Genomic DNA, 24,511 nt, shown 5'->3' with positions numbered 1-24,511 from the left:
ACCCCGAGTGACCATGTGTCCCTTAGTGTGGTGGTGGCTGTTCTGCAGCCCTTTCACAGCCGGACATCACTTGTACTTGAGATTTTTGAAGTAAATGTAGAACCTATTGTTTCTTCAGAGACCACTTATGTCAGAGAAGTGAATTTGGGTAGCTGTGAATTTGGCGGGAAGGGGTGAGCAGAGGTGCACGTTCTGGCACTTTCCACGAAGGGTACTCTCTTGCGTGGGGGAGGGCGAGACGCACCCCCACCCCAGTCCTTCTCCAGCAAGTGCACCTCAGCCGAGATTTGGGGATCGCCTCACCTGTATTTACAAGCGCACCACCGCACGCCCCTCACCGTGCACCCGCAGCCTCCCCTTCCATAGCTAGCCCGAGCCGAGCCGGACAGACCAAGGGGGACAGACAAATCGGCGCGAGCGAGCGAGTAAGCGAGCGAGCGCGGAGACCGGGCAGCGAGAAGCGCGAGCGCGGGACGAGCGGCGGTTCAATTAGCGAAACAAAGCAATCATGGCGGAGCGAGCACACCGGGCTGCGCGCCCCGAGGACTCGGCGACCGCCCCGCGCCCTGGCCGGTAAGTGACGCGGCGCCACGCGGCCTCCGCGCTCGCTCCCGCCGCCGCGCCCCCGCGCCGCCCCCGCCTCCGCCTCGCGCAGCTGGCGCTGCCGCTGAGAGGCCTTGCGACCGCGGGCGCCCCCGGGCCCTCCGCCTCCGCAGGGGCTCGCCCGCCCCCGCCGCCCGGAGCTGCGGTACCCCAGCCACCGGTGCGAGCAGGGTGCATGCACCCCGCGGCCTGCCGCCCCGACTGAGGCCTCCCTCCCGCCTGATCTCCGCCTCCTCTGGCCCCCTCCTTTCCCCTAGTTCCCTGGCGTCCCTCAAACTGGCCTTGGGCTGGACTGGGTGCAAGCAGTCACCTCCCGCTGGGCAGCCAAGGCGTGACTTGGCACCCTCACCTTTGTGGCTCCAGGGTTCACTTTCTCTACCGGACAGAACTCTTGCTTCTGTCCAGGCTCTTAGGCTAGTGTCTTTGTAAGGAGGTTTGGCACAGCCCTTTTAGAAGATAGGAAAACAAAGGCGACACGTAGGGGAACATACAGGGCGATGTCACCAACAACAGAGGAGCTCTCTGTGTTCTCAGAAAAGAGGGTTTTCGTTAAGGAATCCGTCAAGCACCATGCGCATGTAACTGACATATCTCCTTTTTAGAGATAAAAAACAATCCTTGGGTCCGTCAAGGAGAGCTCAATTTTCCTGTCCACGGACCGCATTTACTGTTCAGTGCGTCCAGTTGTTTGCCTTTTTGCTTTTTCTTGTTCGGCCTTTTCGGGACCTTAGTTAATCTCGTACCTATCTTTGTCCTGTTTGGGGGGAAATGACAGCAGAGGGTGTCTGTTGGGCAGAGCAGGGAAGCCATTTGCTTATATGCGTCTTTAGAGTCTGACGTCTCACTGCTGACAGGTTACCCTGCGGATTATGGCGCAGTGAACTGCTTTATCATCCAGAAAGAAAATGCTGAGGACATTAAAAGAGTCTTGTATTATCATCGCAATCGCATATGGCCTTTTACTAATGGGAACCAATGGAATTAATCAGTTATTTTTGCTGGGGACTGAACCCAGGGCCTTGTGCATACTAGACAAGTGCTCCACCATTGAGCTATACTCCCGGGCCATAAAGCCTTTAATCATAGTTTTTATTATACCTCTTGATGGGCTATCTGGAATAAGACAGTCTATTTTTTTTTCCCCCTCTCATTCCCTCCTTTTCCTCTCTTAAAAGTTGAAAAAATGCTAATTGGTATTCGGTTAATAGACTAACTTGCAAAAACCGTATAAATGTTGAGCAAAGCAACACTCCATCCACGATTCGGCCTGAGTCAGGTCCTCTTTTGACAAAGCAAGATTTACTTTCCAGAGACTCATTGACCCGCTCACCTCACCGCGTGGCATCTCAGCTCTTTTTTTTTTTTACCTTTTGAGGAAGGGAGGAAGGGACAGGAAATGACCCGGTAACGAGCCTTAGCTAACTCAGCCCAGGACTCACTGGAGACGGCAGCTCAGGGAAGACCGTACATGTTAATTTTTCACAGTTGTGTGGACATCTGGAAAACAAAGCTGGTGCTTCCTAAGGAGCTTCTACCAGACACTTCACACACTGGTTAGCTCGAGACTCCATTACTCAGTAGCCCTGAACTCCTTCTCATAAATGGATTTTATGTTGACTTCCTGCCCATACCGGGTCAGAGATCATCATCCCGGGAGGAAGTGCTCTGGCTTCTAAAGTGACGTTAGTGGAGGCAGAAAGATCAGCCTTGGGATTATAGATCGTGCTGACCCATTAAGGGTCAGTAAATTAGTAGACTACTTGAGTTGACACTTCTGATCTCAACTTAATGGGTTGATTAACTTACGGCTCTATCTTCATTATGGGCTATTAGCACATTGTTAAACTGGATCTTGGACTTAGGAATTGTTTCGTGTTTACTTTTTTTGCTCTCAGGGTTAATCAATATTCATTATGGTTTTAGTTTGTTTTTTTTTTAACCGAAGGGTTAGCTAGATCCTTCTACAAAGAATGATATTCGATACATTTATGAGTTGAGGTTACAAAACTGTCTGACTAAGGAATTTACAGCATGCAAAAGGATACACAATAAGAGGCGGCATCATAAAGAGGAAATGTACACATGACATGCACATGCCAAGGGCTTCTTGCTCATCAACAGCATCTCCACCCTCTTATTCGTCTGTATGACTTCTAGTTACAGTCACAGTAAATCATGACATCCGGGTCTCCAATGAAGACTCGTGGGGCTGCCAGCTAGAAACATGCCAAAGGCAGGGCGATCTTGGTGCCTTCTGAGCAGTATTTTTGTGATAGGCATGTTTTAGAATCAGCCTATAGACTGCATTATTACATCCACAGAGTACATCTTTTTTCCTCCACCCCGGTTCTCTTGAAGTTTGCAACACATTCCAAGGTCATTGTAGTTCTGTTGATTTGGGAATCATCAGTAAGCATTCTTTAATCTCACAAGTTGGCAATTAATATATTACTAATGCTGGAGAAACCACTAGAGAAGGTTAAAATTTATCCACTCAGTCACACAATTAATTAAGAAGTGTGTACAGTGTTTCAGCTGGAACTTCATGGGAACTGAATAGGTTGTCTGCTAGGTACTACTGCAAACAAAACTACGCTCAAACCGAAGACTCTTCAGGCTTCCGTAAGGAAGCTTTTCCAGACACTGGCTACTTAGCTTGAAATTCATAGCCCTCCTTTGGGGGCCTAGACAACCGAGTTCCTTCTGAAGTCATTTATCCACCTCTTAACCCATCACATGATGGCATGAGTACAGTTTGCAAGTTTCTCTGATGTGAAGAGAATTAGGATACTTTTATATCTTTACAACCAAGACTAAGAAATATGATCAAAAGCCAATGGGCGGTGCTCCAGATTACGGAAGGCTGCCATGTTTTCCAGAGACAGCCCACGACCTGGCTGAAGAGTTAAGGGTTCAGGCAAGAACAAAGCACAGCAAGGAAGACGAGGATTTTCAGAACCCTGTAGTAGATCATTTTAAACAAGAATGCCCCGGGAGGATGTTACCCAAAAGGTAATATAACTGGAAACAAACCTCCGTCACAGGACTAACTTTCAGAGAAAACAGTCTTAGTTAAAACAGAATAAAAATAGCATTAGGTACGCTAAAAACTCCAAAGCAAATAAAAGCTGTGGGAGCACCTGCCTTCAAACGCAGCCACATTTGTTAGAATTAAAAGTCTTCACCAACAGGTAATCCTCTTGAGTCATCTTTTTCAGCCGTTCAGGGGCACACGGCCACACGACAGGGTCTGCCCAGCAAGCCAAGCTCTAGGGTAAACAGATTACTTTTTATTATGAAGTGTTAGAGCTCAAGCTGACTTGAAAGTTCAGTGTCCTTAGCGTTTGCTTCACATTTATTTCATTTTCTTAAACCCTGCCACAATATGTATGTGTGGAAAATACAGCCCTTCCACAAATTATCTTGATATTTGGGGGATTTATTTTTCTTTGGGGATCTGGTGCCAACCTTGCAAAGTTAGGGGATATACTCTAAGCAGACCCCCGTTGAAATATCTGCTCGCCGCCCAGCAGAGACAAGAGCGAAGCTTACTGTTCTGCCCCACCATCTCAATGGCCGAACTGGATCAGTAGTCCATAAAGCAGTCCCAGACTTGTGGTATGTAAATGTAAAAGAGCTGCTGAAACTTTGTTAGCGACAGCTCATTAAGGATATGTATTTTGCGAGGAAAGGAGCAACAAAAGCAAGGCATTTGGCAATCTGCAGAAGGATCTGAAAATATGAATTTAGCTTAATTAAAAATACAATTTCTTAACTAATCGCCGTTTTTGTGGTAAGCTTGGAAGAAAGCTGTGAAAAAGAATATGGACCTGCAAAAGCTATTCCCTTCCCAGTCTTCAGTCCCGCCCAACTCACCACAAGCGGCAGTACAAACACTGTGGCCCGAGAACAAGACAGGGTTCAGAGGAGCAGCAGCTCCAGTCATCATCACTGGCTGTCAGTGACTCCTCAGAGATGGACATGAGTGAGTTAGCACAGCCTCTGGAGGAGGGGATGTGGTCCAGCTCAGGAGTCAATAACTGAGCTGAAAGACTTAGGCCCCAGCTTTTCTTACCACCAGGACACAAGCTCAGAACCAAGAAGAAGGTGAATCGGGAAGATGGTGGAATTCAGAAGGTGTCAGGGAGCTGTGGCGTGAGGGCTTTGTTCCTACTGCTGAATTCTTGTAGTTATATGGAAGCAACAAACTCAACCTTGGGAGAATCCAGCTCTCTCAAGGGAATAATGTCTCTGTTGTGCATGCTTCACAGACAGAGGTAAAGCCAGCAGGGCTGCAAAGATTGGGTAGATGGGAAGAAAAAGGCAGCGGCTCTTAATGTAGCAGCCCAATGAAACTGTAGAGTTGCACTACACAAGCGTTTATAATAATGCGCTCTAAATGGATATAATTTGAGAGCAACTTTGTGCCCAAATGAAACGGTGGATCCAGGATTTTTTTATTTCCAGTAAGGCACCAAAAGTGACTTCAGCTTATGTAGCATTAGCCTGTCAAAGTTAGTACATGAAGCCCTTGCTGTGTTGTCAAGATTTGGTGAAGATTTAACGTTTAGGAATATAGTTGTACAGTGTGTTTGTCATGGAGACACCCTTTCCAGGTGAAAGCGTCTAAATATAGCTGTGGAAAAGCCGAGCACTGGAAATCCGTTTGAGTTTAGACAACGGCGTTCTATTATAACCCATGTTTACACCAGAGCATTACTGTAATGACTTCTTGTGGGCGTTATGTAAAATTTAACGTAACTGATTAAGTGATGGCAATGCCCTGGCTAACAAAGCAGCAATATTAAACTTCCTTACCATCTCATAGTTTATTGAAAATATAGCTTATGTAAAAGAGGCTTCTTGACCCTAAGACTATCATATAACCAAGAGTACAGGGAGCTCCGTGTCTTGAACATTCAGATGAATATCTGAAAAAATTAATCCTTTCAGTTTTTATGGTTACTAGAAAATGCTAGTTATCCATAATTTGGATAATATATACATTTCTATCCCTTTATAGAAAGTTACTGCACATGTTGTAGCTTAAGAGCAAGCACATATACTCGGTTTTGTACATTACGGCTTTTAACATCTGTTTCGTTGTACTTAAACCTAAGTATTGCAGGGGCAGCAATTGTTCTGAGGACAGTACAACTGGGCTTTCCAAAGATTATCCACACTGCTTGGCTCCTGCTACCCGTCCTCCATCTTCAGAGGTAGCAATGTAACAGTACTGCATCCTTTTGAACCACTCCTCTGTGTCTATCCTCCCTAAGTTCAGCTGGGAAGGGCTCGCTGCAAGTAACGATTCACAGTATTTGATTGAGCACACTTGGATAGACGGATTGTCTCTCAATTTCATAGTCATTAACCTTAGTTACAATTCCAGAGTGCCATTAGCGTATTGCAAGTTTGATGTGTAAGTCCTCCTGTTGATGGGTTATAAGAAGGAAACAAAGGTTCCAGGGCTGAAAGTTTCCTTGTGAGTAACACAAACATTACTGCCAAACAAGGAACTTAGGCGATCAAGGCCAGAGAAGTTGTATTAGCAATTGGAACACCTAAGCTTCATCCTACTGGGGCATCAGAGGGAGAGCAGGGGAAGAGCGTGACATTTGTCCTCCATATTCGTGTCCCTGGCCCTGCACATGGGCGAGCTGTGTTCTGCCAGGTAGGCTGAAGACGTTAGGTGATCATCATAGATGTTCACAGTAAGTAGCTTTCACTTGAAGGAGTGAACTAGAGTTCCTGTCAGGGGTAGGGGGTAGGTGGATTAACTTCCTCATCTCCGAGACTCAATTCTTCACTCTGTTTCCCTTGCCCCTGCATTTCTCTGGGCTTCCCCTTTCTAGTTCTATGGTTCAGGTATACCTCTCTGCTTCAGTCCGGTGATCTTTCTCCCACTCTCTTTTGTGCTCTATTTGGCCTCAAAATATGTTTTCTGGAACACAGACTTAAGCGTCACACAAAACGGACAATCAAAAGTCTTTCACCGATTCTGCGTTAACTGTAGTGAAACTTTAAGTCGTCATCTGAGTCCTCAGGGACTTGTATTCTGCCCTCCCAGACCTGATTTTTGTCAGCTCTCAGCTTCCGTAGTTCCGTGTGGCACGTACTTCACTCCAGCCTGTAGAGCAGAAGCCGCGCTGTTCGCCTGCTGCCTTGTTTGTTCTTAGGTCTTCGCCAGTGGGATCTGAGTCTGATGCTAGGAACTCTTCGCCTGGCTGTCATCGGGCTTGCCCACCGCACTCCTCATTACTCGTTCATCTCACGACTTTCTGGGTTCATGCTCTTGATCATAGAGACTCCTTTTCTGGGCTAATGATCCAGTCTCTGCCCTCCTTTAAGGTGCGGGTGAAACCTTTCCTGCCTTTATTTAGGTTTCCATTTGCCTGTCCCAGCTGGATGTGAGGCATCTTTTGCTTCTCAGCTCGTTCAAACACTTTTAGCTTGTAGTACTTTTTGTTCATAATATTAGCTATCACTTCTTACAACGAAAGCTTAATCAGCTTAGTCAGGTTTCAACATCTTTGAAAGGACAAGATGTCATTTTTTTTTTCCATTTACTTAAATCCTCAAATGTTTCCCTTGCATTTTTGTGTGACTGTATTTGGACAACACAAATAGTCTGTTCTAGAGAACTATGACCAAAGTGAACACTGTAAGGAAAAATGAATTTGTATTTTAGGGATGCTTCCTACTCCAGGACACCTACTAAGAATGAAAACAATGAAATCACCTTTCACTCCTTCAATCAAGGGATGGACAAGAAAAGCAGCATGGTTAAACCCAATGTTGCCTGTCTGGAACTTTCTCCAGTTCTTTTTAGAGAGGTAGTGAGAACTGAAAGACTTCTGCTTTTTCAAAACCAATGAGGTACAGTTTAAAAGCATTTGGACTTTTTCATTTAAGCATTTTCAGTTCCCCAAAGTAATTTTCAAAGACCTTAGGATAGAACTCCCCTTGGAATTCCGAAACACCCAGTGGCGTCTTGAAGGCTGGCTTTAGTCTTCTGCATCTGAAACAAATCCATGTTTTCATTTGGATCCAGGAGTAAAGAGGGGAAAGGGGGGCCTGTGAAACTGGAAAAGCGGCAGGTGGTGGCCTGCCCTGCTGCTGGCATAACTTTTCTCCTGGGCATAGGTAGGCAGTATAGCACCTGGGATATGGCGTGTGTGTGTATGTATCCATGTGAGCACATGTGTACATGTGTATGGTATATGGTGTATGGTGTATGCTGTGGGGTGTGTATGTGTGTGCGTGTGTGTGTGTGTGTTGTGGTGTTTGGTGTGGTATGGTTTATGTATGTGTGTGGTGTGTGTGTGATGTATGGTGTGGTGTAGTGTGTATGTGTGTGTGATGTATGGTGTGGTGTAGTGTGTATGTGTGTATGTGTGTGTGATGTATGGTGTGGTGTGTGTGTGTGTGTGTGTGTGTGTGCTGTGTGTGCTGTGTGTGTGTGTGTGTGGTATAATGTGGTATGTGTGTGGTATGTATATGTGTGTATGCTGTGGTGTGTGTATGTGTGTGCGTGTGTTGTGGGTATTTGGTGTGGTATGTATGTGTGTGATGTGTATGTGTGTGTGTGTGCTGTGTGTGTGTATGGTATAATGTGGTGTGTGTGTGGTATGGTGTATGTGTGTATGCTGTGGTGTGTGTGTGTGTGTGTGTGTGTGTGTGTGTGTGTGTGATGTACGGTGTGGTGTGATGTATATGTGTGTGCTGTGTGTGCTGTGTGTGTGTGTGTGTGGTATAATGTGGTGTGTGTGTTAGAAGTAGTACTTCACAGTAGTTTCGAGCTATTTGTTAGAGCCAACAACAATTTTTTGTTGCATTGTTTTCCAGATAGTAATTTTTTTTTTTTTGCTAGAGGCAGCATCATTTACTTATTCATGACCTTACTGACATCAGTCAGTTGAGTTAATCACTCAACACATGATGTGTACAGTTCTCAGCTTTGGAAGTTTACAAGGATGTCTGGGCCTCACCTGCAAACACTCCGAAATAATTGGCTGGGCTGGGCTGTGAAGGAAGTGCCAGATGACTACAGTGCCTGCTCACTGGCACTGCTCTGCTCCCTACTGTCTTCCGTAGGCTGACAGAATACGAACATGGTGGAACTTGGAGCCTATAGATCATACAGAAATCATTTACTCTCCTCTTGCAGGCAATTTAAGAGCTGAGCAAGCAGATCCGACAGTATTAAGAGAAATGGCTCCCATCCATACAACCCGAGTTACAACTGAATTTCAGGTCTCTGACTGCTGGACCATAGTACTGCCTATTTAAAGTGTGGTCCTTGGACCAGCGGTGCCACTTGAGAGTTTATTAAAAATGCCGAGTCTTGGGCTGCACTCCTGACCCTCTGGATCAGAGTCTGCTTAAACAACTTCCACAGATGAGGTGCAGTCATTCTTCTGAGGAAATCTTTATCCTTGCTCTCACTGCCATGTCTGAGAGCATTTCCTGAATCTTTGCATTTAGCATGGTGGCCTGGAACAAGATATGTAGTTGTTGTATTTGGGATGCATTTTGGTTAAAATTGGATGTCTTAGACATATCTTTTACGTATTCTTTAAATACATGGACCTGATTATACTTTCTGCATGTGTTCTACATTGTGTCTGGGTGAAACTTAATTGAGTACTTGTTTGATACCGCAGCTGTGACTGAAAGAGAAGTGAGACAGTTTCAAGGATCTTACTATTTGGTTAAGGAAAAGGGACAACGCTGATTCCCGAGAATACTGTGGAGTAAAAGTCACAACCAGAAAGAACCCGTGGTCTAAAAGCATATGGTGTTTGCTGTGGGAACATGGAGTGAGATCATTGAGTTCAGACTTGGCATGGTCTTGGGATGGCAGAACCAAATTATAGCAAAGTGAATTGCAGACTATACTGAGGGGTGTGAGGAGTGCTTGAGTCAGAGGGATCCAGTCAAGACAGACCAGCTTATTAAGCTCCCCTCACTTTGTGTCTCAAAGTAGGATGAAGACTACACTTAAATGTGGTACTCTATGATCCAGTAGAAGGCTGGTCTTGTCCTAAGAAGAGACTTGATGCTTCAGGTGTAAAAGAAATCACTTTTCAAACAACAGGAGAGTCCAGACAGAACTTTGAAGTATTAATTATTGGTAAACTCCATTCTCATTACAGCTTGGAACATGGCGGTCTCATCATGTTGCTCTTTTGACTCATCCCATTCTCCTCATACGTCTGGCCACAGTCTAACACTGAGACCCACAATAAGACACTGCTCTGTGATCCAGTCCAGAGAGAGCCAGCCAATCCCGTTAACCTTCAAAAGAGCATCCTTCAAATGAGACGATAGCTCTTAGCCACATGCGGCTGCTGCGAGCTCTTGAAATGTGGCTAGCCAAACAGAATTGTGCTCACCGGAAGAGGACACCAGGTTTCAAAGGCATATCAAAAGTGAAATTTTTACGTTAATTACTTAGTGAAATATTACTTTGGCTACATTGGGAGTTAAATGGAATACACATCAAAAGTAGATTCACCCTTAACTCTTTTTGTAGCTACTGGAAAATGAATGATTATATATTCGGTTCACATAGATTACTGTAGGCAGGCTATTGAAACATAAATTTATTTCCAAATAATTTCCCTTTTCTCGCACTATGGGAATACTCTCCCATTCCATATGTGGCTCTAGATATTCTAAAAGTGGTTTTGGACTTTTAATAATTGTGTGAAATTGGACTCAGGTCAAATAACAACTGAAGAATTTTCTTTATATAGTATTTACGTTTTTTAAATTTTGCTATTGTTCCTAAGCAGACTTGCACTTGTTTTTATTGTATAGGTTTGGGATTTGTGTAGCTCTTTTCCTCTTCGTTATGGAACACATTTCCTATAATCTGTGTTATGTGACGTACACTGGGTGGGACTGTATGTTAGGTTTTGGTTTCAGTTTGGTGTCCATGTGAAAGCTACAGTTAGTAAGAGCATTGTGGGAGTGCTTGTGTTTCAAGAAGAAAGGCTCCCTGGATCTGCCTCAAAGCTCTCGATATTCTGTACAGGGAATCAACTGATAGGTTCAAATTAACTGTGGCCAGACACACGCACATGATATGAATATAAATGTTTCAGTCTTGTTCAAACTAGGGTTCTTGGTATCAAGAAAAAGTGCCGTCTTGCCCAGCAAGTCAAAGCCACTGTAGCTCACTCTTTTACTGAGACACTGCAGTACAGGATTTGCATTGAACTCCACTGTAGTATTTCTTTCAGAATATGTATCTCAGCCCACTTGAAGGGAGCTCCTTCAATGACCTAAAATTTTCGGGGTTTGAAGTCTATTATGATTATTTGTTTACTTGTGTGGGGGTGGGTGGTGGTGGTGGTGCTGGTGTGTGTGTGCTCTTGTGTGCTGAGGACACCGTGTAGAAATAGGCTCCTCCTACTTCCATGTGGCTCCTCGGAATCAACTGAGATTATTAGACATGGCAAGCAAGTGCATTTACCCAGTCAGCCATCCCGCTGGACCTCGCTCCACTGTCTCACTGACAGTACTGAGGTGGTCGATTGGGGGGACTATGGGAGTATAAGCTGTTTATTTTGCTAGTAGTAGACTGTTTTCATGTTTCGTCAGTTAGTAATCAAAAACAGTCCAGCGCCTGAGAAGCAGCAATGGTAGTTCAGACCCTCACCTTCATGTTTCTCCACAAACTGATTCTCAACTGTGAATTCGTGTCAACTAACTCATGGAATGGCCAACTTGCCACATCGCCATCTATCAGTGTATTGTGCGTCCCCTGCAAAACCTTGCATTAACAGTAGGCCATTTGGGGGCACTTCCAAGTGTTGGCCCTTTCTACTCTTCGCTTGGCCTGCGGCCCTTTAACCACCTGCTGGGCTCTGCCTCAGTTCTCTGTGTTTTGTCTTCTCTCAGAGTTTAGTTCTTTAGGGAATCTTAAGTAATGTATTGTGATCTGTAGACTTCTAAATTCATAAAGAGAAGCTAAATTCCTGTAATCCAGGTACTTTTTCATTTTTCCTGTTGCTTTCTGTGTTTACCGGATGAACCAACTGGATTTCCTGCAGCCCATTCCGGCGTGTGGGAACCAACTGAAATGTCAAACACACACACACACACACACACACACACACACACACACACAATGTTAGTGAAGTGATTCTGACGTCTGCTGTGGAATAATAGAACACTTAACCCCTTTGTGGGTCGGTCAAATCACTTTTTAGGGGCATCACCTAAGCCCCTCAGAAAACACAGATGTTTACATTATGATTCATAACAGGAGCAAAATCACATCTTTTGCTACGTGACTATGAAGTAGACACAAAAATAATTTTAAGGTTGGGGTCACACACAAGATGGGGAACTTTATTAATGGGGCACGTCATTAGGAAGGTTGAAAATCATGGAGCTTAAAAGAGTAGGAGAGAGTTAACTAAAGTTTCTCTTTAGTTCTTGTCAAGGGGTATTGAGCAGTCCCATGCAACTTAAGCCGCTAGAAAACAAATCCATTAAAGACGCAGCATGTTTGTGGCTTCTCTCTCTTTGGCTTCTTTTGACTTGCTGCTTGTCTGTGAAGTCAGTTGTTAGTGGTTGTAGAGTGGTTGGAATGCCAGTTCCAGAAGCATAACAGGCTTTGTTCATGGGAATGGCAACTTTTTATACATTCATTACCATCAAAATGAACTAAGTTCTGAAGACTTGTTGCTGTGCAGACAAAGAGAAAGTTAGTCAGGCAAAAACAACCATAACGGTGAGAGCTGGGACTGCAGCCCCAGTGCCTGGGTGCTTGGCTAGCGTAAACCACAGGGTTCCATCATTACAGTCACAACAACGGGCTGTGGTGGTGAAGCACTGTAATCCCAGCTATGAGAACCAGAGGCAGGAGGATTAGAAGTTCAAGTTTATCACTGACTCACTGGCAAGTTTGTGGTCATCTTGGGATATATGAGACCCTGTCTCAAAAATTAATTCATTAGTTAATCCCTGAAACTTGTAAATTATTATGGACATTGGATTCTTCAGAAGTTATAGATATTTTTTTAAAAAAACGAATTCTTGGTAAATTTAACAAATTCAATGTATTTTCTGCATTTATTATTCGGTAAGTTGACCATTTCATGAATGGGTTAGTCAGCTGCTCTGAATTGAGCTGATGAATCAGATCCATCTTTAGAGAACGTATAGGACCGTGTTCTTGGAGTCTGTACCTAGTACCTAGTCTAGCAGCTCGCACAGCTTTGAGGATGCTGTCTTCTTTGGCAGGAGTGAGGGCTCACCCACAGCTAGACTTTGAGTCAGTTGTCTACAAAACCATGTCAGTTTTCAGGGCTTTTATCTTCTCAGATTGAAAGTAAAGGAGTTTGACTGAAGGTTAAGCTCTCCTTCCATTCTATTGTGTCAAACCCAATGTAAGTGTCTCTGGCCTGTAGTAAGTATGCAGATCCCCAAGCTCTAAGGTGTGGGCTCTAGACATGCACAGAGTGCAGGGTTAAAGTCACCGAGTCACTCGTGCTCACTAGGATCAGCTGTCCAGTGTGTTTGCTTGGACGTTTCTAACCTGCAGCCTGAGCAACAGGATGGGAAGGGAAAAAAGAAGGACTCTGAACTCTCTGTTACTTATCAATTAAGCATTTATTTGCCATCCTCAAATAGTCTGCTTTTATCAAAGAGAGGTGGGTGTACACTCAGTTGGTTTCCAGCCCCTGAGCATTTCTGTACAGAAAAGGCTTTTATTCTGTCTGGAGCGTGTCTTAACTTGTGAATTCAGATTAGTTAGTATAATAAATAACTTTTTAAAATAAAAGAGCAAACAAAAAAACCTGTGTTGAAAATATCTACAGCTTAATTTAAAATGCTATAGAAAACGTCCAGTCTTTGTTTTCGGTACTCTATAGTGTTAGAGGTTTTCCCAAACACAACACAATTTCAAAAATACACTAACTGTTCATCCAATGAGGATGCTCCTCTCTAGGCGGCCAGCATCTCCCTACATAATATTAAGTCTCCCTGCCTTCAGAAGTTCTGAGCAAAGTAAAAAGCACATACTTTCTTTAAATTTCCATCTGTAAAATGCAACACACACCTCAACACATGTGCCAGGGGAGAAAGAAAGACAATGGCATGCTAGAGGAACCATTGGAGAAAGAAAGACAACGGCATGCTAGAGGAACCATTGGAGAAAGAAAGGCAACGGTTATGCTAGAGGAACCATTGGAGAAAGAAAGGCAACGGTTATGCTAGAGGAACCATTGGAGAAAGAAAGGCAATGGCATGCTAGAGGAACCATTGGAGAAAGAAAGACAACGGTTATGCTAGAGGAACCATTGGAGAAAGAAAGACAATGGCATGCTAGAGGAACCATTGGAGAAAGAAAGACAATGGTTATGCTAGAGGAACCATTGGAGAAAAGAAAGACGGTTATGCTAGAGAACCATTGGAGAAAAGAAAGACAATGGCATGCTAGAGGAACCATTGGAGAAGGAAAGACAATGGCATGCTAGAGGAACCATTGGAGAAAGAAAGACAATGGCATGCTAGAGGAACCATTGGAGAAAGAAAGACAACGGTTATGCTAGAGGAACCATTGGAGATAGAAAGACAACTGCATGCTAGAGGAACCATTGGAGATAGAAAGAAAATGGCATGCAGGAGGAACCATTGGAGAAAGAAAGACAATGGTTATGCTAGAGGAACCATTGGAGAACCAAGAAAGACAATGGTTATGCTAGAGGAACCATTGGAGAAAGAAAGGCAATGGTTATGCTAGAGGAACCATTGGCGAAAGAAAGACAATGGCATGCTAGAGGAACCATTGAAGAAAGAAAGACAATGGCATGCTAGAGGAACCATTGGAGAAAGAAAGACAATGGCATGCTAGAGGAACCATTGAAGATAGAAAGACAATGGCATGCTAGAGGAACCATTGGAGATAGAAAGACAACTGGTTATGCTAGAGGAACCATTGGAGATAGAAAGACAACGGCATGCTAGAGGAACCATTGACAGAGCACATTGCAGTCTCTTCATTCAGCTCTTGGGGAATTCAGATTTAATGCATGTGTAAAACACCCTGTCCCTACAGGGCTCAGAACCCATAATCCTGCCTTGAAAATAGCTCCACATTAATTTTTACAGCCAAGTGGACACAGAGGGCTCCCACACAGCACTTGTTCTTCACAGAGACCTGTCTACAATCAGAGAAACCTGTGCTTCTCATCTTCCGGTACATCGTGCCGAAGCTGAGGCTTCCTGTGTTCCCCTAAGCATCCCCCTCCCCGAAAAAGCATGAGGAGCAAGATAAGCCTAATGTCTTTAATGTTTTTGAATCTTAACTGCATTATTATTAGAATACTTTTCAATACATCTACATGCAAGAACATATACACCTAGAAACATATATCCGTTGCTTTAAAAGCTCACATTTCATAAACCGATATATTGCAAATTGGTTGATCCACGTCGCCAAAGCATGAACTTCCTTTCCGTAACCATATCCTTGGTTAATTTAAAATGTTAAATTTATAGGCATTTTATTTTCACTCCACTCCAGGGTTGCATTTATTGTTTAAAGTGAGGTGCACCTGTACGGGAACGAGTGTTTATATGTTCTGGCTTTCCTTTCTCTTTTCTGCTCCCCAGGCTGTAAACTGTTAATGTCTTACTTTATCTGAAATTATGTACTTAAGCCATTTAATAAACTCAGAAGAGGTGAGTTCCCAAAATAACAACTGGGGCATATATTACATCCATTTCCTCAAAAAAGAAATAAAAAAGGAAATTGAATGCCCTACATAGTAATTCCCCACAACCCACAATTCCTCCCTTCACCCAAAAAAGAGCTGAGTTGTTTCAGGACTACATGCAGTCTGTGATTTTAGCACAGTAAACAAACAAACAGACGAGAAACAAACTAAACAAAAAACAAAAACAAAAAATTCAATGCTGTTACATAAGCCAGCAGTGAGGGGCGTGTGCCAAAGTCGAATCGTTCCCTGTTTTTATTACAGGTTCTAGGTTTCAGATGAGCAGAAGACTCCTATTGCTTTTATAGCAGAGTATTAAATTTCAGCTTCTGGCAGGCAGCTCCCGCCCTCCTCTAGGGTGGAGTGGGCCATGTGATCCACCAAGGCAACGTATATTTCGTGTTGCTCCATGTGGGGACTTAAACACTGAGGAGCATAATCTCTCCCTGAAGGTGTCGGGTCTCAATAACGACTTCACATAATTAAAACCTAGGAGCCAGTACTGTACAGGGCTCGCCTTCTTCATCCGATGCTTAGTAACCCATGCCAGGAAAGCCTTAGTAGCATCCTTAGACAAATGGTTATACTATCTTGTTGCCTTAGGAATTACCTGAATGCTTATTATCTTGTTTGGTTGTGGTTTTGTTTTGGTACAGGAGATTGAGCCCATGGCCTCGCGTCTCCTAAATGTGATATGTGGTATTTATCTCAGGGTAAGTGCTTTCCCACTGAGGGAGAGCCCAGCTTACCCGATAGCTGTTTGATGTGGCAATCTGTGTTTAGACTGTCAACGTGTGTGAGTCAATCAAAGGTGTGCATACTACTCCTTTGTGCTTTGTGTGTTATGCTACAAATTTTAAGTTTGGGGTTTTTTCAATAACAAACACGTACTCTACAGGTACTCGATTACAGGCACCTTTGCTGAACGAAGTCTCTCTTCTGCACATGCTTAAGATTTGTTTCCTCTTTTTAATCTTCAAAACACGAAACTTCTATACCTTCAGTTCGACAGTACCCTCTGATGTTCACTTTCTTTTTTAGTATTTTTCACGGAGTACTTTTCGATCTAAGTTTATAACTTAAGTGACAAAATACTATAATCAAAGTGGTGATGGAATTGGTTTACGTGCCACCGTGGGCTTACGGATGGTTTCTTGAAACATAAAAGTGAAAACTTAACTTTGAGTCTTACTTATTTATTGTCACAAAAAATATAGCATCGTTCGATAAACCCCTCAAGTTCCCAACCCCTTCACTCATGGGAGCCTTCCTCTGCACCATTCCGTAGACTGGTTTTGATAACCATAGCTTAACAGTCTTGGGTGAGTTCGTTGATCAGTGTGGCAAAGCATTCCCTTCCCAAACCCAACTCACAGTGGGATGTTTATACACAGCAGATCTAGAGCAAACTCAACAATTGTCAGAGTCAGGTAAAAGGTCACTCTAGGGTCTTGGATGACTCTTAATTCAAAGCTTCATTTTAAGATTTAAATGCCTGATTTACCCTTCGAGGCAAGATTTTGTTTCTGACCTTCGCAGGGTTTTATGCCAGGTAGGGTCCAGTTACCGGAAACGAGTAACAGAAACTAGGAGTGGTACACCAGGCGGTGGTATGCTGCGATGGGTTCCTGCCCTCTTTGACAGTTTACCAGCAGAGTGGCGTTGTGGGTTAAATAATCCCACTTTGCTTTAAATCAGCCACCGAGGGAATGTTTGCACCACAGCAGTTGGCAGGTGACTTAAGTCTTGTCCTCTCTCCAGCCACTCCTTTACCAGCACGCTGCTGCGTGGGAGGAGGCTCAGAACCAGTATTAATGGAGGGGAAATGCGTTTAAGATGCTCCGTCTTAGAGACCTCAGAAATTTTGAGTTATTTTTTTTTTTGACTTTTTAAAAAAATATTATTTATTTATTTTTTATTTATATGAGTACACTGTAGCTGTATTCAGATACACCAGAATAGTACATCGGATCCTATTACAGATGGTTGTGAGCCACCATGTGGTTGCTGGGAATTGAACTCAGGACCTCTGGAAGAGCAGTCAGTGCTCTTAACCGCTGAGCCATCTCTCCAGCCCTTGACTTTTTACTATAAATATGCCACAGTTAATTCTGAAACTAGAGTATAGATCCCGAACCTAGCAGCTTGAAAAACAAAATTTCCCCTCAAAATGATTTGTTCTTTTCACGGCCAGTTCTTTAACTTCCTGAGGAAAGTTAAAATGTGCTTAGGACATACCAAACCCCACAGCTGTTTGCAAGTTCTACTCAGTAGAGCCTCTCTGTAGATCTGCGTGACTGATCCAAGAGTTGAAAGTCTCTTGAGTTGACTTGCGGAAGCATTATACAAAATAATGATACCCGTTTTTAAAAAAATCTGTGATTACATATGGATGTGATAATCTGTAGCAGCACTATCAGATAAATAATACATATTTAAAAAATTTCTCTAATTACATGTTTACCCGATAGGCCAGAACGACTCTGTCCCAAGGAACTGTTACAGACTGAGTAAATAATACATGTTTTAAAGTCCATAATTACATATGTAAACGATAGACTATCGAGTAAATAATGCACATTTTAAAAAGTCCATAATTACATATTTACATGATAGTCTGTAAATTCCGTAATTACTTATTTACACAATAGACCATAACAGCTGCTACAGTCTATTATGTTAACTCTCATAGAATTATATTATGGATTTTTAAAACACCATAAAGAACCTAAGGAATGGAGTGATAGAAAGGAAATGAAATATAAACTTCATTCTATAGCTCTCTCAAAAGGGGAGAGTTTTGAGCCAAGTAAAACTCGTCGCTAGTACTTGATAATTGCTGACTTAAAGTTTATTTGTAACAGTGTGGTTTAAGAACTCACAGGCCAAGCTTTTTGCCCTTTCTTGGTGGAGTAAATAAAGCATCATATGTGATTTTTGTATTTTTAGAATTTTTACAAGATTACAGAAAGTAAAAAATAAAGTTAAAATGGAGGCTGGACACAGGACTGGACAGTTTTTGAATGCTTGCTGGTGTACAGCTGACTTAAGTTTTGTTCCCCAAACTCATTGGAGGCAGTTCACGACCACCTGTAACTCCAACCTCAGGGGGATCTGCAGCCTCTCACTTCCACAGCCGCACCCACGTACATGTGCACATATCTACACAGAAGCGCATATGATTTAAAATAAGATGAAAAATCTAAAAGTTAAAATGGTGTTTCAAGCTTCCAGTTTGTACACAGGAAGGCACTGAACTGCTTGTGGCCAGATTGCTTAGAAGAATAACACATGAGTTCATGCTTTTCCTGAGGATTGTGGTGGCTCTTTTAACTTTTATTCTGTTTGTTTGTTTGTTTGTTTGTTTGTTTTTGAGATTGGGTGCCTCTATGTAGCCATGACTGTCCTGAAAATCACTCTGTAGACCAAGCTGGCCTCAAACTCCCAGATCTCCCTGCCTCTGCCTTCCAAGTGCTGGCATCAATGGTGTGCATCACCACCACTGTCTCTCTTAACTTTTTTAAGGGGATGTAGGGTATAAGGAGTTGAAAGGTGCAGTCTGCGTTAACACTTCTTATTTTCGTTAAACACAAAGACATCTGCAACTGAAGAAAACTCTACTGAGCTTAGTAAGTGAGCCTGTCCGATAGTGACGGTGGAATGGTGGGGGACCACATAACAAAAGAGGGCACGGGGGATACCTCCCATCCTAATTCTTAGGAGTTTATATATTAGATCTTATTCCAAAGTTTGGAAGAAGCAATAGCTTCTTAGATTATTGGAGAACGTTTGTACAGATATATTCCAATTATATGCCATTCTAATTTTCATAGTTAAGTTACGGTCTGCTGAGTTTCTCAGCAATGCCCACAACAAGCTTATGTAACTTTTTAAGATGCAGTTTCCCATATGTATTCCAGGTTAGGACTCAATATGCATGGACACATATACAAAGAACTCACAAAAGGTCCATTTATTTCCTTTCTGATTCTTACTATGTATCCTTGGTTGGACCCTGCTCTGTAGACCAGGCTGACTTGAACTTACAGAGATCGGCCTACATTTGCCTTCCAAATGCTGTGATTAAAGGCATGCACCACTACACCTGGCAGAACCTTTTGGCTTTACTGTAGCTAGGCGGATAACATTTGGTTGCACTTGGAATGGAAGTCTGTTGGTTGATAATATTTGGGTATTCTTTAAAGCTGATTCATGATTAGTCCAGAAATACACGAGGGGGACATAAAGTTCTCCAATATCTGTCTCTGGTACTTGGGGTGGGATCCATTATTGCAGAAATGTGGGGATTAAATATTTGGGAAACTTGTGAGAGCCGTGCTGAGTCCACCAGATGCTTAAATGTACCCACTCATCCTTCTGGGCATGTGGGTATTTATAATGCTGAAGGCGTCCTAATCCAGCAGACACAGCTTCTCAGAAAGAACCCGTCTACCTTCACCTTACGATAAGAAAGTGTTTGGTGACCAATTTCACAGGGTACTGACATTTATTTAAATAAAATGAGTAAGTTAATTTGATATTAGGCCAAATTAGAATGCCCTCTAATGCTTTGTAAATAAAGTCAAATAGAATATTCTTTTTGGTTTGCTTTATTTTGTACTGTATATTGCAATGTTCACTAGAATATAATAGGAATTTTAAATTAAAAATTTAGAGTAGAGAGTTCAAAAATCACAGTCCGAGGTGTGGGTACTTGCTTATAATCCTAGCATTTAGGGGGTGGGAAGATTGGTCACAGTCACTCATTCTCAGCTACTCTGGAAGTCTGAGGACAATCTTGGATACATGAGAATGGTTTAAAAAAGACTGAAAAAGAAGAGATGCTTCTGATTGCATGACGGAAACTCTGAAATACTCACTAGGTACAATTATGTAAAATCTGTCCTGGCTGCTAGACTCCGTCCTGTCAATTCCATTCCATTACTGACGAGAATGAAGGGAGTTTGTTTATGCATTCTGCAGGGATCTCTGTAAGATGTATAAACAGAATGGGTAGAATTGCCTCCAGGTCCCAGCCAGCTTCTACCAGTAATTCAGATATAATCTCAGAAACACGTGCCTAACTTTTAAATGTTTATTTAAACAAGCAAATATACATACATAATACATATATACATAATACATAATACATACATACATACATACATATATACATACATATAACTGCTCTAGGGCTGTAGAGATGGATTAGAAGCTAAGAGCATTGTTTTTTGTTTTGTTTTTTTTTTGTTTTGGCTTTTCTGTTTGTTTTGTTTTATTTTGTTTTGTTTTGTTTTTAACGAAGTACTTGAATAATAACACCTACATGATAGCTCACATTTATCTGTAACTCAGGTTCCAGGGGATCCAACTTCCTCTTCTGGCCCCCACAGACCCCAGACATGCAAGTGGTGCACAGACATACCTGCAAGGGCAAAACACCCAGAGATTTGAATAAAAATGGTCCCCATAGGTTCATAGAATTGAATGCCTAGTCTCAAGTGAGTGACATCATTTGAAAAGGACTAGGAGGTGCATCCTTGATGGAGGAAATATGTCACTGAGGGTAGGCTCTGAGGTTTTTAACACCTAGGCCAGTCCTAGGGTCTCTGTCTGTCTGTTTCTGTCTGTCTCTTTGTCTCTCGGTCTATCTCTGTCTGTCGCTCTGTTTGTCTGTCTATCTGTCTCTCTGTCTCTGCCTACAGACAAATGATGTAACTCTCAGTTATAGCTCTCCCATGCCTGCCTGGTGCCATGCTCCCCACCAAGGTGATAATGGACTAACCCTCTAAAACTCTAAGCAAGCCCTAGTTAAATGCTTTCTTTTTAGAAGACACCTTCATGGTGTTTCTTCACACCAATAGAACACTGACTAAGAAGCATATACATAAAATAAAGTTTAAAAAAAAATTTGAAGAATCCACCCCTTACCCCTCTGCCTGCCACTTCTGTGTTTCTTTCCCTAATGTTCAGCCTTCAATCAATCATTCAGCCTTGAAGGCTCCTCAGCCCTTCCTCCTTTGTCCGACTCAACAATTAAAAACACATCCTTGTCTGTGTCCTAAATGTGCCTTGAACATACTTGGGTCTTCTTTCTTGGGTCTTATTTTCTGAGTTCCAGCTCCCGAGATCCTGTTCAAGTCCATCTACGATCTGGAGTGCCTCTTCACCTCCATACTAGTCTTTCCCGCCTTCCCTTCTGCCAGGACAGTGGTCCTAAGATTGTGAGTAAGAGCGTGTCTGCCCTCTGCTGAGGACTTCATTCTCTTTACTTTCTGAATCAGCTTTGCTCATCTTTCCTGACCTCCTCCACCTGGCCTTCTTTCACTCCCTTGAGATCCCCTCTAGTCATGGGCAAAAGTCAGACCATCTAAACTCTTTGGCTGCAAGGTTGTTTCTCTTCGTACTTAATACTAAGTGTTGAATATCTACTTGTGGGAAGATTAGATAGCAGAACCCCTGCCTTAGAACGTTGATTTCAAATTCACAATTATATTTGTCAAGTGGAGCTTTGTCTTCTCCCAAAAGTGTATAGAAGAAGGAGGCACCTCACTAAGAAGAAATTTCTCGTCCAAATTATAGCCACTGAACAATTGCGCAGGTCCAAAACCTAGGGTTTGGAATTGGCCGCTAACATGATAAATATTGCTGTTAATAATTGTTCCAAAGACGTTATGTTTTTAGTAGAAGGATTGAAATCTGCCCCACCCTGATTCTTTCCTCTTGGGAAATGCACCCTACCGGCAGCAGTATTCCTAACATTCTATACCCAATTTGGATACTGTGGTTCTAAATACCGGACAACTCGTTTTAAAGGAAATTTTCTTTTTGACCACAAGTGGACATAGCTGTGGGAACTTTTTCTGAGAGAATTTACTTCTGTAATGAGATTTTACAAGGTTATGAGTTAATAGCAGATGATTGGGCCACTTGCCTGTTGTAACGCCGAGTGTGTATGTGTCAGAGCAGTCATTTACTGTAGGTGCATTGGTTGTTTTCTTTTTTATTATTATAATGGAGGAGGTCCAAGACAGAGATAGATTTCTTCCCCACAGTGCTGACTACAGTAAGGGTTAGCATTATGAATTGTCACTCCACTGGCTTTTATGATGATGAATATTTTCACGACAAAACCTACAGTGAACCTGTCCGCACGCTCTAGAAATTCCTCCCTTAGCTGCTATTTCACCTCAAGGAGAAGGCAGAGAAAACGCAGGTTACTTCTAAAAACTTGTCAGAAATTAACTAAAGCTCATGGATATACAGGGCATGTTTCTTCTCCAGGAATCTGCCATCGGTTACACATGGATGCTGGCTTTCTTCTTTCCTTGTTCTTCCTTTTCCCCCTATTATTCAGAGTTAATGCTCTGGGTGGTGCTATTGTCCATTTATAAGTATGTCTGGAAATACAGGGTGTGTGTCAGAGATACAGAGTCTTTGTCTAGTGAGCCTTCGTTTACTCATTAAAATATTAAGTGTCCTTCATTAGGAATGTTAGCAGAAGTACATCAAATTCTGCCCTCGAAGAAGGTAGAGCCTAGACAGGGTGGGAAGTTGCGTGCCAGGCAAGACTTAAGTTTAACATGTGTTTCAGAAACTCTAGCCATTTCTCACCAGCTCTACCCCAAGTGTCAGGTCTGCTGCACCTTCGGCTTTGTCACAGCACCACAGGGGCAATAGGTGTCTACCCATCTGTGTTTCACACACCCTGACTCCCCTCCTCATAGTGCCATGAGGCTCCTGTTGAACTGAAGGTCGTCTTGAATTACCCTGAAGCTTCACACTGTGGTGACTAATCCACTGGCACAAGACCCTCGCGTCCCATTTCCTGTCCTACTCCCTTGATTTCTTCTGTCCTTTAACTTTTCCGCTGTGTTTACAGCTCTGTTTCAGCTCATCCTTGCAGGTCAGACTGCTACCTCCTCCCTTGAAGTCTTTGCTTGGGTTTGGCCTTCTCAAGAAGCTGCACCTTGACCATGGTTCTATGAGAACCTGGTTCCGCCACTCTCCCCTTCCTTCGCTCTTTACATTTGCCACGCACGTTCACTTTTCAACGCCGCCGGATGTCTTGTGTATGATGTCATTTTTCATTGCCTGTGTCCTGAAGTTTGCATTAGTGCTTGCGTCATAGGAACTGGCTCTTTCCCCTGTTCCTTGATGTAGGTGAAGCCCTTAGAAGAGGACCAGATCATAACCACTCAACAAACAGTTGAGTATAGTGTTCAAATTTACATGTGAAGGATTTCTTCAAAGAGGAACAAACTAGGAACATTGAATGAGTTTAATGTACACGTTCTGATGAAACCGTTTTCTTCTCATGTTGACACTCTTTTCTGAGAGGGGAACCCCAGTCTGGATGTAAAGTAAATAAATAAAAGAATGATGATGTTGGTGGTGGTGGTGGTGGTGGTGGTGATGGTGGTGGTGGACTACACCTGTAATTCCTGTACATCTGTAATTCCAGTGCTTTGGAGAAGTACAAATACAAGGGATAAAAGGGAAAAAAATGACCTTTTTATTTGATATGCCTTGTAATTACTTTTAAGTTTTAAAGGCCCTTGGGCCTGTGAAGGCTTGATGCCCTACTGTAGGGGAATGCCAGGATGGGGAGGCAGGAGGGAGTGGGTGGGAGGGTGGGGGAGCACCCTCATGGAGGCAGGGGGTGGGGGGATGGAATAAGGGTTTCCGGAGAGAAAGGGGGAAAGGGATAATATTTGAAATGTAAATAAGGAAAATATCCAATAAAAGAAAAGAAAAAAAGAAAAGATTTATTAGTATGTATTAATTACATATGATGATGTCATTATGACATTTGCATATATGTAGATCATATTTTTTTCATACATGTCTTTAACGCCTGATAGTTCTTATTCATAGTATTTCACTGACAGGCACAGTGAAGAAAGGATCCGGGACGTGAAGAAGGAAGCCAGACATTGCGTTCTTCCTGGTGAGAGGGTGCTTCTCACTGGAGTTGGCAAAGCCTCTTCCATTTAAGTAAATATTCATTAAAGCCAATATCATCTTCAAAACTCTGTCATTTGGATATCTTGCAGTTCCTAATCTCTTCTTTGACAGGTCAGAGGGGAAGAGCTACATAAATACAAACACATAATTCTTTTCGGGTACGTGACTAGCGTAATACAGCATCAACAGCGACTTGGCAG

The 24,511-nt window shown here is 42.9% G+C and overlaps 1 long non-coding RNA gene across 2 annotated transcripts in view; it reads left to right on the top strand.

Moving 5' to 3' along the window:
- Nucleotides 1-266: 266 nt before the first annotated feature.
- The window catches only part of LOC116912903, a 214,899-nt gene continuing 190,654 nt past the window's right edge, over nt 267-24,511 (top strand). For both annotated transcript variants that reach the window (XR_004389488.1, XR_004389489.1), the window contains exon 1: nt 267-573. This is a non-coding gene — a long non-coding RNA (uncharacterized LOC116912903). The remainder of the gene's footprint in view (nt 574-24,511) is intronic.

The sequence above is a fragment of the Rattus rattus genome, chromosome 11 (assembly GCF_011064425.1).
Source record: "Rattus rattus isolate New Zealand chromosome 11, Rrattus_CSIRO_v1, whole genome shotgun sequence".
Taxonomy (NCBI): domain Eukaryota; kingdom Metazoa; phylum Chordata; class Mammalia; order Rodentia; family Muridae; genus Rattus; species Rattus rattus.
The sequence above is the reverse complement of the archived record's forward strand: the minus strand, read 5'-3'. Positions and strand labels throughout refer to the sequence as shown.